The sequence below is a fragment of the Sparus aurata genome, chromosome 24 (genome assembly GCF_900880675.1).
Source record: "Sparus aurata chromosome 24, fSpaAur1.1, whole genome shotgun sequence".
NCBI classification, from domain to species: domain Eukaryota; kingdom Metazoa; phylum Chordata; class Actinopteri; order Spariformes; family Sparidae; genus Sparus; species Sparus aurata.
Genome location: NC_044210.1, coordinates 5,287,812 through 5,304,384, shown reverse-complemented (window position 1 = coordinate 5,304,384; position 16,573 = coordinate 5,287,812). Strand labels below are relative to the sequence as shown.

Genomic DNA, 16,573 nt, shown 5'->3' with positions numbered 1-16,573 from the left:
TTGTCACCCCTTTATCAACGTGTCCCCATCGTGATTGTGGTGGTCCAATCCTCCAACAGCAATCCTTATCTATTGGCGGTGACACGGTGTGGCCAGTGTATCACTGCACTTCCAACACTTGAGATTCAATTAGGCTGTGGCGAGAGATAGCGCAGGCTGAGCGTTGGCCTACAGATGGCAGATAAGAATCCAATCGGCCACAGTGTCAAGGGCAGTAATGGAAGAGATGTTCACATGGTTAGGCCGGCGGTGGAGAGAGTAGGGCAGGGACGAGAAGGGCAAGATGAAGGACATGCACAGAGAAGCGGGGTTCCACACAGCAATCAGAAAGGTGGTTGTTTAGTTGAATTCTCCAATAAAATGTACTTGTTTTCAGCCCTGTGGCATCCTATATAGTTCCATTTACTGCACACATCAAGCTTCTGCTGGGTCTCTGCAGCCGAAAGAGGCAAATATGTAGAAGCCGACACTGCTAGCTGTGCGACAGATTGTGTTTATATGTTTGGAAAGAAATGTCTGCATCTGTACTCCACAAGCATACAGTTTGCATTTCTGTGTGTTTAAGCTGAAGGTTCTCTCTTCCTTCTTTTTATCCTCTCTTGCCTGGGGATCGACCGATTATCAACCTGACAGATTATCGGGGCCGATATGCAGCAAGTTTGTGATTACCGGTACTGGTGTTTTGTCTTTGTCAGTGAATCTAATGATTATTTTCTTGATGAATAGATCCGGTTGTGGTCCATAACATCTTTGAGAAATTGTGAAAAATGTTGATCAGCGTTTCCCTGTCACAGGGAATATTAAAGAAACCAGGGAGTGTTCACATTTAAGAAGCTGAAATCAGAGGATATCAAAACAATTTAACAATTATCAAAATCATTAATTTAATAGTTGAAAACTAATCAATACATCAATTATTTGTTGAAGTTCCATTTTATGAAAATGACCTCATTGTAAACTTAACTTTGATGGCAATGGGAAAAAAGGTCCACGTAGAAGAGACTCTCTACAATGTGTTAAGTGTTTGCTCATGAAATGCACATGTACAATTCTTAGACTAAGTGGAAATCTAAAGTTTCCACATCACATGTGATTATGTTAGATGACAGTCAAGCATGAGCCCCCACAGGTAAAATGTGAGACTTTTTATGTCGGCACTGTAAGGAGCTTAAAATGAAAAAGCCTCCTGCTCGGACAACTCAGCGCTGACCTGGAAAAATCAGATCCGATTCTTTATTCCGTGCTTGCCTCTGTGAGCTTTTGGACATAAATGTGATTGTTGGCACATGCTTGTAATTACCCACAGACGGACACACAGCTTCTCGTCTTTCTCATCGCAAACCTTTTGAATTGGCAACAATAGTCAGAGACACTCAAAACCAGCCCACTGTTCATCCAGGCACAGATGCTGAGTGCTTTTCTAACTCAACAATAGAAGTGAGCCTTGTAAAAAGCTTCCAGATTGTTGCTCCACACACTCGCCTTTCTCTCTCTGGCCTTTATCTAGCCGGCTTGATCGTTATTGAACTTGAAATATGACTTAATTAGCTGGAGTATTGTGCTGCTCAATCTAATTGCAGCGCTCAAATGTTATTTTACTCCAATGGCAGCATTAGGAAAAGGGCAAATTATAAACATATGACCTCAATTTACCTCTGCAATGAAAGTGTGCGCAACAGCAGCTAGCACAATAAATGTTGGAAGTCAGCCCTGTCCTTTCAGCGGCCATAAATATTTAGTTTAGCTGCGCCAGTATTTGAAGAACAAGTTGGTTTTGGCAGCAGTATGTGGCGAACAGCTGGGTATAAGGTGACCTCTGGAGATCACATATTTGTTGTGGGAACATTTGTTCTTCGCTAAATCCATTTGGGATCCTCTTTATATGAAGACCATCATTTCCTAACTCAGCAGACAGTGCATCTTATCTCGGCACAACCAGTCTGATTTCAAAGCATTGTGGAGACTGTTCCAGTGTGGTAAATTATTACACCTGCTGGCTGTGTTTCAATTAATGGATGATGTATGTTTATAAATGATCAAATGACCCGACACACACATATAGTCCAGTTGGTGTCAGACTTGCTTCACTTATCCATCCGTCATTGGCCTAATCAGGGTATGATTTATTATCAAAATTGATTATAATTCAGATGTGACTTGAAGTAGAGCAGAGGGATTGTTCAATATTAAGATATAATGATAGTTTGTTACTGTTGTAGTGGATTACAGTGCATTGCATTGAACATAAATGGAAAATAAACTGGAACTTTTTTACAAGTAATTGTGTATACATAATCCACATTGTGATATTTAGCTGGTGGAGAAAATGCCCATATTAATATTGAGATGCAACATTAAATAATAGTGCTCAAAGTGATTTTAAAAACGTCCATAATGGGCGTGGAAAAGATGGACGTTTGCACTTTTACCATACCTATGTTATATACATAACTGCAGCTGCGTTGTGTACCTGATGTAACTTAAACACATTAGTAGGTTAGAATAACTCACCGCTGGTCATGAACAGCTGTCTATATAATATCCCTAAGCATGTTATACTTAACTATCCATCCCCGACCATGCCTATACAGACTTTCTTGCTCTTTATTCTACTTTCCCTGACTTCCTTCTTTACTGCTGTAATAATTACTACAGCAACGAGATGCCGTCACCTTACAGCGTGGGTTGTAAGATGCTTTCACAGTCGACCTTTGGCTGTTTTTCTTATGAGGACGGGCTGCATCTACGGTTTCATGACAATCTGACTACATCTATTTGGTATTAAAGACCACGTGTTTAAAATAACCAGCACCAATATCCGTTAGACCTTGCAGTGTCACATACGGCTTAAAAGGTGCAGCACCTAATGAATTCACGTGCATTTCTATTGCGCTTTCCCAGTCTACTGACTGCTCAAAGCACTTTACAACACTTGTCAGATTCACCCATTCACACACACACATTCATACCTGCCATGCGAGGTGCCAACTGCTCATCAGAAGCAATTTGGGGTTCAGCAGGTCAAGGACACTTCGACATGCAGCTGGGATTTAAACCAACGGCCCTCCGATTACTAGGCAACCCGATCCACTTCCTAGAAACTAATAGCTGCCTCGATTTGCTTGTTAGTGCATTAAGCAGTTGACGGTTTACGTAGACTCTTACATAGGTCATATTTTTATACAGGGCTGATTAAAAAAAAAAAAAAAAAAACTAATGAGAAATGTAAATGCTAATTCCTCAGGTAATGTCTTTGTCCCTGTCTGCTTTTACATCTAAAGGCTGCTTAACAACAGTGCGGATAAGTTGTTGGACTTTATTGCCTCCGTTGTTTGACACACTTGGGGGATGCTGTCTGATATATAGTACGTTGGCAAGTTCGACATGTTTCCACTCGCATACAAATGTTAGACAACACACACCGGCACACTGTCCTCATTCAATCCACCACTCGCACTCCTAACTTTCCAGCTGATTTGTAAGAAGCTGATGGGTCCTTTAGCTCCTATCAGAAAATAATGACGTCCAAAGTCTTTGGCAATATTGTCTCATAGCATGATGACGATATAGATTGTGAGAGATCGGGACTCACCTGCAGGCATACAGTCAATCAAGAACAGATATCACACCATATCTCAAATATGGTCAAATACACATAAACAGGATACTAATGCACATGTGGATGTAGATGTAACTCTTTCAATATTTTAGCTGCCGGCAAGTGAACAATTGTGTAAGAGCCGATGTTGAATATTTCATTTGGGAATGATTAGTCAAGTGTTGGCTTAGCTGTGCTTGTTCTCTCACTCCCCTCGTGTTCCTGTCACTCTGGAGTGTGATGGCCTCAGATGTGGCATCTCTCTCTTTTTCATCACCGGGCCCTCAAAGCCCCGTTCTCATCCCGTCTCCCTGATTGCTAAATAAGCCAAGACAAATGGCGGTGCCCTTCAGACCTTCACTCAGTAGAGGTTGACTGCCTGTCTTGTCTGTATTCAGCAGACAGGAGTGAAATCTTTGCCCGGAACGTAGCCTCGGGGGCCGCGCCGCTGACAGACCGCGGAAAGACTAACACTGGAAGTCAGGCTGCTCTGCTGCTTTCTCTCAGTACTGCTGCCACATCCGCATACTCCTGTAGAACAAAGAGGATAACCTGGTCAGGGGTTTCAGATGTCTTCATCACACAAGGATATTTACATTACACTCTGATTTTTCATAAAAGCTTTGCCAACAACAGTGTTTTTCCAAAAAAGTAAAGGTTCCCTGTGCTATAAGGTGATATTTTTACAAGTTTTCCATCCTTGGGAAGTTGATCTTGGCATTAATTCCAGTGTGCACAGCTTATCCTTGAGCTCATACTTGTTTTTTTGCAAGGATTAGACATATTATGGTTTGATCCAACATGACTTAATCAGGAGGTCAGGGTTTGAAGGATATAGTTTGTGACTAACATCCTTCGCTTGTGTCATGGAGCAAGTGTTGCTCCCAGGTGACATTTGACTGTGTGCACTTTCTAGGTTGTTTGTTCCGTGTGTGGCTTCGTGTGCTTTAGCGTGTGTCACCAATCACTGGGTTGCGTCATTGCTCAACTGCCCCAACAGCCCTGCTGGGCACTGACACATCCCGTCTGTCTCCGCGTCCCGTCCGTCACTCAGTCAGTCAGGATCAACGTTTAGCCGCTGCTATCAGCGGGCATCCCGCTGTGACAGTGCACCAACACCCCTCCGCCAATTCAAGGGACATGAAAGCCGAGGGTTTTGATCCGCTGTTTACAAATCCACATACAACGTGATATATCCTCTCCCCCACTTCTCTGTTTGCAGCGCTGAAGAAATCCGACAGGGAAGCAAGCCAATTAGCGCCGTCCGTTCCGCTCTTATCCTATCGCGGAGCAGCAGGATGTGCAGGGTTGAAAGGTAGTCACTGGTGGGCTGTGCTCTACAGAGCCAAAGCCTTGTTGTCAAACTGGAGGGGCCCTGCTGCAAGATGATTTCCGTTGGATTACGGCTGTTATTGTGCGCGCCGCCTCCTCATTCCCTTACAATCAGTCCTTGCTCCCTTCCTCTTTTTAGTTTCTTGATGAGCGTCCTCTCTTCTGGCTGTCCTCAAATGTATTTATTTCCTCTCCTCATGACCTCAATTGCGCCCCTTTTTCGTTTATGTCCTACGCAAGTTCCTGCTGCCATCTTGTCGTCTCTCCACTCAGCCCTCCATATAGACTTAGGTGTTCCTTTCCCAGTTCATCTCTCCACTTCCTTGAATGAGCTATTGATATAACGAGATGACTTCAAGCAAAATGACCTCCCAATCCCGCTTGAATTCACGCAAGTTCACAATTTTCTGCAATTAAGTGTGCTAATATGAGCTCTGTGAGGTCCCACAGACCTCCTGCTAGTGCTTAGATTTAGTCTCTGTGACATTTCTGTCATTATTGCTCTTTTCTCGGTCTGCACAGCTGCTTGCGATACAGTAACCACCCATTAAATCATTTCCTGTGCGTTAGAGAATAACCCAGGAGAAGATGAACATGGTAATGGGCGTTTGTAAAAGCAAATATAGAAGCTTTAGCTGCCTATAACACTGAAAACCTTTTTTTGTTTCAACAGTGTCATAGATTGGGACTATAAACACACAAGACCAGCAATAACAGAAAGTAAAGGAAATGAAGGAAGGAAGGATAGGTGTACACACCTATTCGAATGGGCCCTGGTTGTCAACAGTGTTGGTAGGCAGGCCAAAATCCCTCTGACATGTTTGTGTGGGTGTCTCAGCGGTGACTCTAAGCTGTGACAGCGGTACATTGGCGGTGCATTACCTAATCCCACCGTTGGTTAATGCACTGCAGGTGGATTTCTTTGATCCACCATCTCATCTGGCATTTAAGGGCTATTAGCTGCACTGCTATGGAGTGGAGCCTCCAAGAGAGTATTTAATAATGTTAGTATTCTCTTTTGTAAAATATGCATAAGGCCATATATTTTGCACATGGGACTGAGCTACCTCTTGCGGATAAGCATTATCGCGCTCTCTCTTCATCTCTATTCATCTCTTTATCTTTCCATAAATAATATATGCAACCACAAATCACTTTCTTTGCAACACTTGACATGTATGGAACACACCGCTGCGGCTTACTAATCACGGCTGCCTTAAATACATGTGCCCGGGGAATGTATAGCCTTGCAAACTGTATTGGCAGTCTGAATGTGTTCCTGTTGGCCAGAGGTTGGAATGATTGAAGTGGAGACGGCAATCATGCAAATCCCGCTGGGGGTTAATATCACACTACTATCTCTCATCTGCGGTTGGTGTTAACCCTCAGTTAGAGGAACCTAGTCTTATTATTTGTGTGCATGTGTGTGAACGTATGCCACACATTAAAAGAACTGTCAGATGAAGTGATTAACACTCATCATCTTGTTACAATGCAATTCTTCTGCGAGGAAACCTCGGGTTTTGGCATTCACACGAATGCCACTTGACACACACCACCCACCTAAACACTGTTGCAGACCGAGTACACTCCCTAATGTTGCGGCTGGGCGACGTACATCGAGTCAGTGAATCACAGTGTGAATCAATGTCTGCATATATTCCGTGTACATTTTCTCCATTCAAGTCAGTCCTTGTCTTTTAAGCCATTATGACTCTCAAGCCTATCTGCCATTACAGTGCCTAATGTTGTTTTCCCACCAAACCCCTCAACCCCCGAAATGTGGCGTAACAATGAAAACACTGTTAACAGCAAACAGTGAATCACCCCTCAGAGAGGAAAAGTAGTCTTAAAATGACAGCTATTTCTTTTTCCTTGTCATAATTCCGATTTGTGTGCAATTTGCACCCCGCAAGACTCCCGCCATTCTAAATATAAGAAGCTGCCAAGTATTTTTCTAGTCGTTGAAAATGAGCTTTCGCTCCCTGTACCCGCTATTGAGGCACAATTCTAATTTGCAACTTTGCCATGGAGGCAAACAGACACGGGCGCTATCACCGACGGCAGCCGCCGGAAAAACAAATTAACTTTTTTCCCTCCATTTCTACCCTCCATCCAGCGCGATGGGCAGCTTTCCTGAAATGATGTGCGGGTTTATTGGTGTTGATGTGAGCTGTCAGTCAAATATCAGAGGGACGGGAAATTGACAGTGGAGATGATGAGGAAATCCTCATGCATATATATCAGCTGATAAAGGGGCAGTCACAACAGGCCTCCGCCTTTCCTCCCCGCCCTTCCCTCCCTCTCCTATTCTGTCGCTCTCACTCTCTACATTGCTCATGCCTTCGCCTTGAAATCCCCCCTCTCTTCTCACACGAAAGGCTTTTATGTTCCTTGTCTTTCATGCCGTGGCGACACCTGCCTCACGTCCTCTTCTTCAACCACACCGTTTGGCTTAGAGCTCTCCCGTATTTGCAGCTCCATGTTCAGCAGGGAGGGGAGGGGTGAGGCACGGATGCCGACTCACTCCTGCTGCTGCAGTTTCACCGTGAAGTAACTCCACCGGAGCAGTCGAAGAATTAATTGCTTTATTCATAGGCTTATAAACAGCTTGTTTACCCTTCTTTTCCTTGAGTTCCCGTGGAGGTTTTGGGGTTACATGGGCCACACTTTAAAGTTATACACTCTTCTTGAGTCAGCCAGTTGATTGAGTAATTATTATTTTGTATTCGGCTTAATGTTCAGTGCTGATTTACATCCACTGTTATGTAAGGAGCAATCATCAGAAAGCGAATCACTCGATAATGCTCTCTAGTGTTTTGTAAGTTATTTCAAATGGCACAGATCTCATTAAGCCATGAAACTCTTTATTTTTATTTCTACCGGTAACGTCTGTGACTCACCCAACCAAGGAACATGATACCCACATTTGTGCACTGAGTTATTGCCCATAAGGTAATTATCAAATGAGACAGTGAGCCGAGACTTCCATTTGTGTCGATCAGTTTCACGATCCATCAATTCCTATCGAGTTATGACATTTGGATTGACCCCGAGGGACGGACGGTTTGAAGTGCAGACACATTCGTAACGGCCAGACAGCTCAGCGGCATTTCGGCAGCCGACTGCACATCACTCAACGGCCAATTAAAGGTATTCATGTGGCCACAGGAAACAGTCACGACCAATTAGCATTTGATCTTGCGTACCCGCGCACGCACATACACTCGAAGCACCGGGCGCCAGGAAGCGATTACACCTCCAATGGCAGTTGTGTCCTGTCCAGTCTTCTTCATGCCGTGAGTGATGGATGGACTTCCTGTGTCATTTAAGGTCTGCTAATGTCGCCCACATGCAAGAATGCATCCCTACTTGTGTCTTTCCTTGCGCCCTCTTGCATCTCCCGCTAAAACACACGCGGTATGTGACCTCTGCTTTCCAGACGGAGAAGGTTAATTGTTTCTTGTCTGAGGATGTGTGGAGGGCCGCAGGAGCCAAGAGTTTAACCTTTCCCAGTCTGCCAGTGGCTCTCATCTGCAGCCATGGTGACCTAAACTTTTCCCCAGCCTCCAGCCGAGAAAATGTGAAGAATTTTGAAGACGCAGTCACGGAGGGTTTTCAGCAGTAAACATTATGGCGGCTCAGGGTATCAAAACATATTTTTTTCACTTGCATTAAAACCTCTAATCTCACAGGATCCAAATTATCAACCATGCATTAAAATGCATGTATGCACATTAATTTTTGAAGCATTAATATGCAGTGCAGAGTGTTAAAGCGAAGAGACACAACATGCTAAAAACAGCTGTACATTTTGAGCAAGGATAGCTTTTCATTAGTGCCATGCAGATAGGTTGGTTTTGTTTAGAGGCCGACTGATACTGGATTTTATAAGGCTTGATGCTGATATCCCTATTAGGGAGTAATCTTCCAAATTCCAACATCGACATATCGACCAATATTCTTTAAACATCAATGTATTTGTCAATCAAAGTCGACCTCTCAAAGATACTGTTTGTAATCAAGGTAGGGTGACTCACAGTTTAACAATAAACTTCCCTGTCCAAAATTACAGCAAGATATTGAAAAGATAAACTACAGACAGATTACCTGGTGTAATACAAGTGTCTGGAAGCCCTGAGATCCTAAATTGATTTGAAAATACATTATTTACACTCTTGACACAAAATTGACACGTCTGTTTCTACACCCACTTCGGACGAGGAGTGAGCACTAACACTTGTAGCTTACCAGCTGAAGATTCCACAGTTTTTAAGGCTGAACAGCACTACTATTCAAATCAATTTAGGATCTCAGGACTTTCAGAGACATGGAATATTTCCGGACTGGTTGCATGGAGCCATTTTATGTTTGGTTTGTTTGTTAACAAAACATAAGTCCCCACCTATGTTGATGTTGGTTCTCAGTCATGGTAATTCTAAGCGCTGTATCGTCGGCAACTGGACTTGTTTCAGTTTCTTGAAGATGTTTCACCTCTCATCCAAGAGTCTTCTTCGGTTCTAAGTAAACTGGAGGGGAGTCGCAGGCTTTTAAGTCCCCATCTACTGCAGTTGTTAAGGACAACGCTGCAGTGCTGTTTTGTGAAGCTCCAAAAATGTTTTGTTGACTTCCAAACTTCGCCGACCTTTCTATTGGCTTGGGGTTAAGTATATAATGAATTTGCATTTTTGGGTGAACTTTTCCTTTAATTAAAAATTTGAAGGACTTGTACTGCACTTGAGTATTTTCAGTGTATGCAACTGTGCACTTGCACATCTCTCACACACACACAAACAAAGATACAACATACAAACAGCCCTCCACCATGGCAGCGTGTGAGACTGAGGCGTGTAGCCCACTGGTCTCGTTTAATATTAATGGTTTCCCTGACAGAAGTGCGGGGGGGACGGGAAGAGAAAAGACAAGACAAATTGCCGGGGGCGACAGATTTTCTGTGGAATTGCTAAAATATGCCCCATATCAGAATGCAAAACAATTAAAGGGAAGCCCATATTTCAGCAGGCGGCCCCCGGACGGCGCAGCGCTCCACACTGTCGGAAAAACCTCTCCCTCCACATTTATCCCCCTCCTTTACTTTTCTTGCTTCCCTTCATCACTCCCTGTTTTCCTTCCCTCTCTCCATGTTGTCATTTTCCTGGCGCTTTGTTTCCTTTTTACTTCCCTTTCTCGTTTTTTCCCCCCTTTTTCTGTACCTTATTCTTCGTCACATATTGCTTTCCATCCCTTGATCTTGATCTTTCCTCCCTCCATCCCGTCTTCCTTTCATCTTCTTCCATTACCCCCCTTAACTTCCCTGCTGTCCGTCATGAAGCCCCACAACATTCCTCTTTCATTTTTTTCCCTCCCACCCGGCCCTCACCTCTTCTTCCTTCCTTCCTCTCTTTGTCTCCTCTTCTTTTTTCCTTCCTTTTCCTGTGTCCTTCCACAGTCCCTTCTTTCCTCCTCCCCTCCCCTTTTTCCTTCCTTTCCTCTGTCGCTCTTTCTTTTGTCTGGCTGAAGCATCAGTACTCTGGGGACTGGCCAAGGCGTTGATTAAGGAAAGCTTTCCACATCCACTCTCCGCTCCCCCTGAGAACAACCTGCTGTTCATTCATACCTGTCTGTCTGCCTCCATCTTGCCTCCTCCAGGTGTTAAATTAGAGTCATTTAAAAAGGAAATTAAACTGATTCTTTCCCAATTTGACCATTAAGTATTCGCAGCAAGGTTGTTTACTAGACGGGCAACGAGCCCGTTTTCTCACTCGGAAGTCACTCCATCTTCTCCGGAATTGGTTTGCAAATGCTAGTAATAACATTTGTTGACTACGTATCTTTTGCTGTCTCCTTCTATCCTCCCCCCTGTGAAACTCACTTAATGTAGTCTCAAGAATTACATATCAAAATAAGAACCAACAGATGAATCGTCTGCCCGCATCGTCCTCCCTACATTATTAATATGCTCTAAGTGAAGCTGTTTTAACTCTGATTAGCATCGGGTGGATCTTCCTCAGCGGCGCTTTTATCTCTCACACTCTCCCCTGCTTCTTTTTCCAGCCCTATCACTGCTAATATCAGCCATTAATGGAAGCCGATTTGGGCCAAATTGCTGGTATGCGGCGCAGGGCATATGGAGAGGAAGTCAGATAAATAGATTTAATTATGCCCAGTGGGGAAAACTCGGGACCTGCTGGCTGTTTTCATTATCGAACGGAGGCGGGGATTCCTGCAAAGAGGCCCCGCATTGGCCGGCGGCGCCGTCGATCGCGGCGAGGGATATCAGTGGCCTGGCTTGACCTTGTTGTTGGGTGACAGTCCACTTGTAGCCTGATCCTCAGTTCCACCAGGAAACCACACCAATTTTAAAGAGCGCTTGTTGTCTATTTTCTGCCGCGAATGTTATTCTGTCTATTTCAAGCCTGGAATATTTTCCGACTAGTCTCACCGCGAAGCAGCGCCGCGTTGCCAGAACAGGAGAAGGAGGCGCCGCGTTACATCACAGCTCTCTACAGTGTTAATCTCTCTCTCTCCGTGTCTCCCATTACTCTCTCGGTCTTCTCCTCCGTTTGTTTCCCTTTCGCGGCTCCCTCTATCCGTCTCCCTCTTTTCTCTCTTTACTTGCAAAACTCCACCGGGATGTGTGCGCCCCTCTCCAAATACATACAGAGCAATCTAATTACTGCGATAACATTTCTGCTTGGCTGATTAACTGTTCTCCCTGTGCCTCTGAACGCAGCAGCATTGCTTCTATATATTCCTAAGCTCCTTATTCCTCCCCAGCCGAGCTGCACTTTCACGGGAGCTTTGGCTCACCCATCCATCTCTCCTCTTTTCTCTCACTTTTTTCCCCCCTTTCTCTCTTTCTTCTCCGTCTGTTTCTTATTCTAAGTGTCTCTCCTTTATTCTCCAAGGCCGATAGGCTATTTAGCCAGCTCTTACTTTTTCTGGCTGGCTCATTTAATTCTTTGCTTCTTATTCACTCATTCTTTATTCTGCCTTCCTCTTGTTTTTTACCCTCCTTCACCCACTCTCCTTCTTTTCAACTCTCTATCTCGCTCTCATTCATTCTCCAAGGCAAACAGAGTATTTGGCCGGTTTTCTCACTTGCTCGGAGCTATTTGCTGCCTTCTTCTTCCGTAGAACAAATCGGGCCGGGCAAGTAATCTCTGTGTTCTCTAGTAACTTAAGTTTTGAGCATCATACCGTGAGACTTGTCAAATCATGGTTTTATCACCATTGAATGTTTCGAAAAATACAAGATTTTAAACTTTATCTTTTCTTATACTAGCCTGTGTTCTTGGAAGACTGAAATATAGCAGCGAGGCAGCAGATCAGGGCTGAATCATCCCTGCTTAACACCAGTATATTTGAAGAACTTCTGGAGAAAGTTATGCTTCTCTTCAAAACTTCCTGCCATTGTAGTCGTCATTTGCTGAAAGTCTGCTGCTGACTTTGCTTCACAAAATTGCGTTTTGCAGAGAGGTAAGCATTCGCTTTTTTCCTTCAGATGCGCACTGTTATACCAGATGGTTTGTTAAACAGAACCATCAGGAAAGGAGCCAAATTGTTTGGAAAAAGGGCTGGCACATTCAAAAGGATACTTGGCAGGTGACTGGATGAACCATCGCTTCTCTATCATGGGCTAACTAAAACCAAATCAAATCAACATCAGGAGAGCACGGGCAAAACCCGCGGGTAAATCAGATTCTTGCCAAAGCCAGTTGATGTGATCATCGAGGAAAGCCTCGAGTGACGTTCTTTGCTCTTCTTTTAATAAAACAGACTCACCAGTTCTGATATAACTGATGCTATGGAGCATCTACACTAATGTCTCGCCATTGCTTCTCATGCTGGTCATCAAACACACCACAGCTTCCATCTCTAGCTGCCAGTGGTTCCTCATAGATAGGTGCGACTACTGTATGTTCTGCCACAAGCACACGGCAAGGCAAGATGGATTTTTCAAGATCACGTGATCCTGCAAATCCAGCTGCCTTGCAAGGTAACACAACCGGCTTTCCAAAATAAATGTTGGAAAAAAACATTGTATTCCCGTTAATCAACATGTTTTTTGATTCCTCATGCTTTATTATCTTATTTTCCTTTTAAAAGCAATTTATTCTACATATCCTTCCTTCATTTCCACATCCTCTTATTAGTTTGCCGTCATCCTTGCTTCATTTCTCCTCTCCTCTCTTTTCAAAGTTAGACAGGATGCTAAACCTGATATGAGCCCTTCATGCCGCTGTGCCGTTGTGTCTTTTAGTTTGTGTAGAGCTTTATCTGTATGTGTGTGTGTGTGTGTGTGTGTGTGTGTGTGTACACCTCATCTCAAACACTGTATGGCAAGGTGTTCGCGAGTTTCATCAAGTCTGCGAGAGTGTGAGCTCACACACATAATGTACACGTACACACACGTCAATTAAATCCTTGTCCCCGTCCTGAAAACAGCCACACACACACACACACACACACACACACACACACACACACACACACACACACACACACACACACACACAACACAATACATCCTCAGTGCTAGACAGCATTCTCACATCCCTCGTTATGCCTGGCGATAACCAGCCACCCACTGACTCCCCACTGCACCAAATAGGGAAGCTTATTAAGACTACACTCACTCAACTCACACCACACACCGTCAGAGTTGTTGTCACTATTGCAGAAAACAAAGCACCCCTAATGCCGAGAGCGGCAGCGAAGAAATGACTTCTGGGAAGATTTCTGGAGAGAATGCCGCTGTAACCCTGAGAGATGACGTGTCGAGAACTGAGATGCAGTTTGTTTCAGAAATGATGCTTAAAAGTGAAGTTTGTCTAATAGAGTGAGCTCTTTTACCTCGCCGGCCCTCTCCCCTCCCTCCCTGGAGGGCTAATTGCACAGGTCAGGTTGGTGACATCACCACGCTGGCTAGCTGTGATCTCCATGTTACATATAGAGCCTCATTAGAGCACGGCTAACCGAGCGCATGCACGCCCTCCCCCCCGTCCCTCCCTTCCCCTACAGTAATGAGAATGACAGTAGCCGGAGTAATTATAGTCAGTCCAGTTTTTAAGCAGCCCGAGTGAATTTCCGGAGCGACTGGCTGGCTGAGTTTGTTCAAATCAGCGTGTTGATTTTGCAAAGCGCAGTAGTCATTGCCTGTGATGGCCGACCGGATTTTCACAGGAGATTCAGACAAACGGAAAGCAGAAGAAGAAGAGAACGAGAGGCCGCTGGCTCTCAAAGAAGTACATGAAAACGTTCGGTTCAAACATCTTTCTTAAAAAGTCCTTGGGAATTTCAAGTATTCTTCAAGTTAACCATTTAAAGAAAAGGAAGGAAGAAAAAGAAAACCATATCACTGTTAATGCGTAGTGACAAATATATTAGCAAGAACTTTTATACCAAGACTTCAGTGGTCCAATGTTCGTCTCCTCTCAGGATCCGAGGCCTGCACAGGTGACGCCAAGGCGACAGCGGGAGCGTAGGGTTAATGATGACAGGGACACACTAATAATGGTTCCCAGTAGCTCCTGTGACAGCGGGGAGTGTGTTAAATGGGACACCATAGCAGCCCGACTCACCCGGACCCCCTACTTCCTCCTAATGAGAGTTTGATGGAGTGGTTGTGTAGGTAGATAATGCTAAGTTAATGAGATGTCCTATTCCATGAGACTGTTTGCAGTTCCCCACGGAGTTGCTGTGTGTGCATCGCCGGTGTTGATGTATATAGCTGTCTCCTTGAGAGTGTGTGTGTGGCTGCTCACCTGAAATATATTGGTTTCTAGATTACTCTTTGTGCGCCTGAGTTTCTTAGCTTTATAGAGTTGTTTTCGTGCCAGTGTGTGTGTGTTTGTGCATGTACTTACCTCTGCTTGCGCGTACAGTATGGCTCGGTATAGTCGTTTGTTTTTCATCCAGCGAGCCGCGTAGCATTCAACAGGAAATTAACTGTCAGATTTTGAGAGAGTGACGGAGCAGAAACTGTCCTAAGAAGAGACGGAATTAATAAACGAAACAAAGAACAGAGAGTTATAAAAAAAAAGAAAAGTAGGCAGACAAAGGAAGGCGATGAGACGTCATTAACAAACAGTCTGCTCACCGCAGTGGGAAAAGATGGGACTTTTGGCGAGGAAGAAGGGATAAGATAATGGGAGAGGGGGGGATAAGCGTCCACCTCCCTCATGGCAGGTACATGTCTCTAATTGGGATTCCCACTCCCATTCTGCGTCTCCCCCTGCTTCCTTTCCCTTCCATCTCCTCTCAGACAATGCAGTGAGAAAAAGAGGCTTTCCTAATTAATGCAGATATAATGATCGGTCCAACTGTGGACCTTTGCCCCCTCAGAATGTTGATTAAGGCACTCTGGGTGTGTGTATGTGTGTGTGTGTGGGTGTGTGTGTGTCTCCGGATGTATGAGTGTGATGGCGGGGCTTATCTTGCTAGGCAGCTCAGGCATATAAACCTGGGATTTTGTATAATCATATATTTATGTGTAATGTAATTATATGTCTATTGATGCATACTAAGATTAACAGCTCTGATATTCCCTTTTTTACAATACTGGATTCTATATGGTTATCACTGAGGTAATTGGTAGTCTGCTTTTGGCTCCGGCATAATGTGGGAGTACATAAGAAATCAAAATAGTTCCAAGAAAAAAAGAAAAAAAAGAAAATCTGCAGAAAAACGACGCTGCGGCGGCGCCCACACTGTTTCCGTGGCAAGAGATCTCTCGGAAGTGAGGTGAAGAGACATTACAGCATCAGGGGCTCAGTACCAGTGACATCACCTGAAGGAAAAATAAAGATGAAACAGGAATGTTGCAGATGACAGATTTAGACCAGGATCCGGATGAAACTAATGGATTCCACTATTGCTCAAAGGGGCACTGCACTAATTTTACATATCAGGATCAGTTTACAAGCTATAGTTAGTGTTACTGTGATAATGCCTCTTGTAGGTATAGAGGAGCTATGTGAAGTGTTTTTTTTCACTTATTCCAGCTCAGGTAGAAGATGAATGGAGCTGAGCTGGAGTATTGTAAGGGCACCTGACTCCTTGTACTAATACAAATAACTAGAATGGCAGTCAGTAGAGCACATACCTCTGCCAGGGCTCAAGGCCCAGCATATTGTCTAATAGATTACCTAAATACGCCAGATTTTTTTACTTCAGCAAGACCATACATTATTCCCTGAGAAATTTACAAAAAATGTCATAAAACATGCTATCCCCAATCTTAATAAAGTAAGTTCCTGTATCTTTACCTTTATGTCAATTCGAACCTACATTAATGGAGTCTATTCTTGGTTGGGCCCTGTCCTTCATTTATGTTTTGTGGGGATTTTTGTGTAGTTTTTATGTAATCCTGCAGAACCAACCAACCAACCAACAGTCATACACAGATAAAAACACAACGCCCTTGATGGAGGTGATTAATTTGTCTGGCCCCAACAATCCGTACACACCCCCACACTCCTGAGTAGATATCTGGTTGACCAGAACAATTAAATTGGGTGTGGGTTTACGATAGCCTGGCATCATCAGACCTATTCACAAATGCAGATCATTATGGAAACCTCCATGTTCGTTTTTAATTAAAGTGGCATTATAAATGGCCGCAGACCAAAAGGCCTCTGG

General features: G+C 44.1%; 1 protein-coding gene across 3 annotated transcripts in view; it reads left to right on the top strand.

Annotated features, from left to right (window-relative positions):
• Positions 1–16,573, top strand: part of pard3ba (par-3 family cell polarity regulator beta a) — a 185,808-nt gene that overhangs the window by 113,901 nt on the left and 55,334 nt on the right. The window lies entirely within an intron of this gene.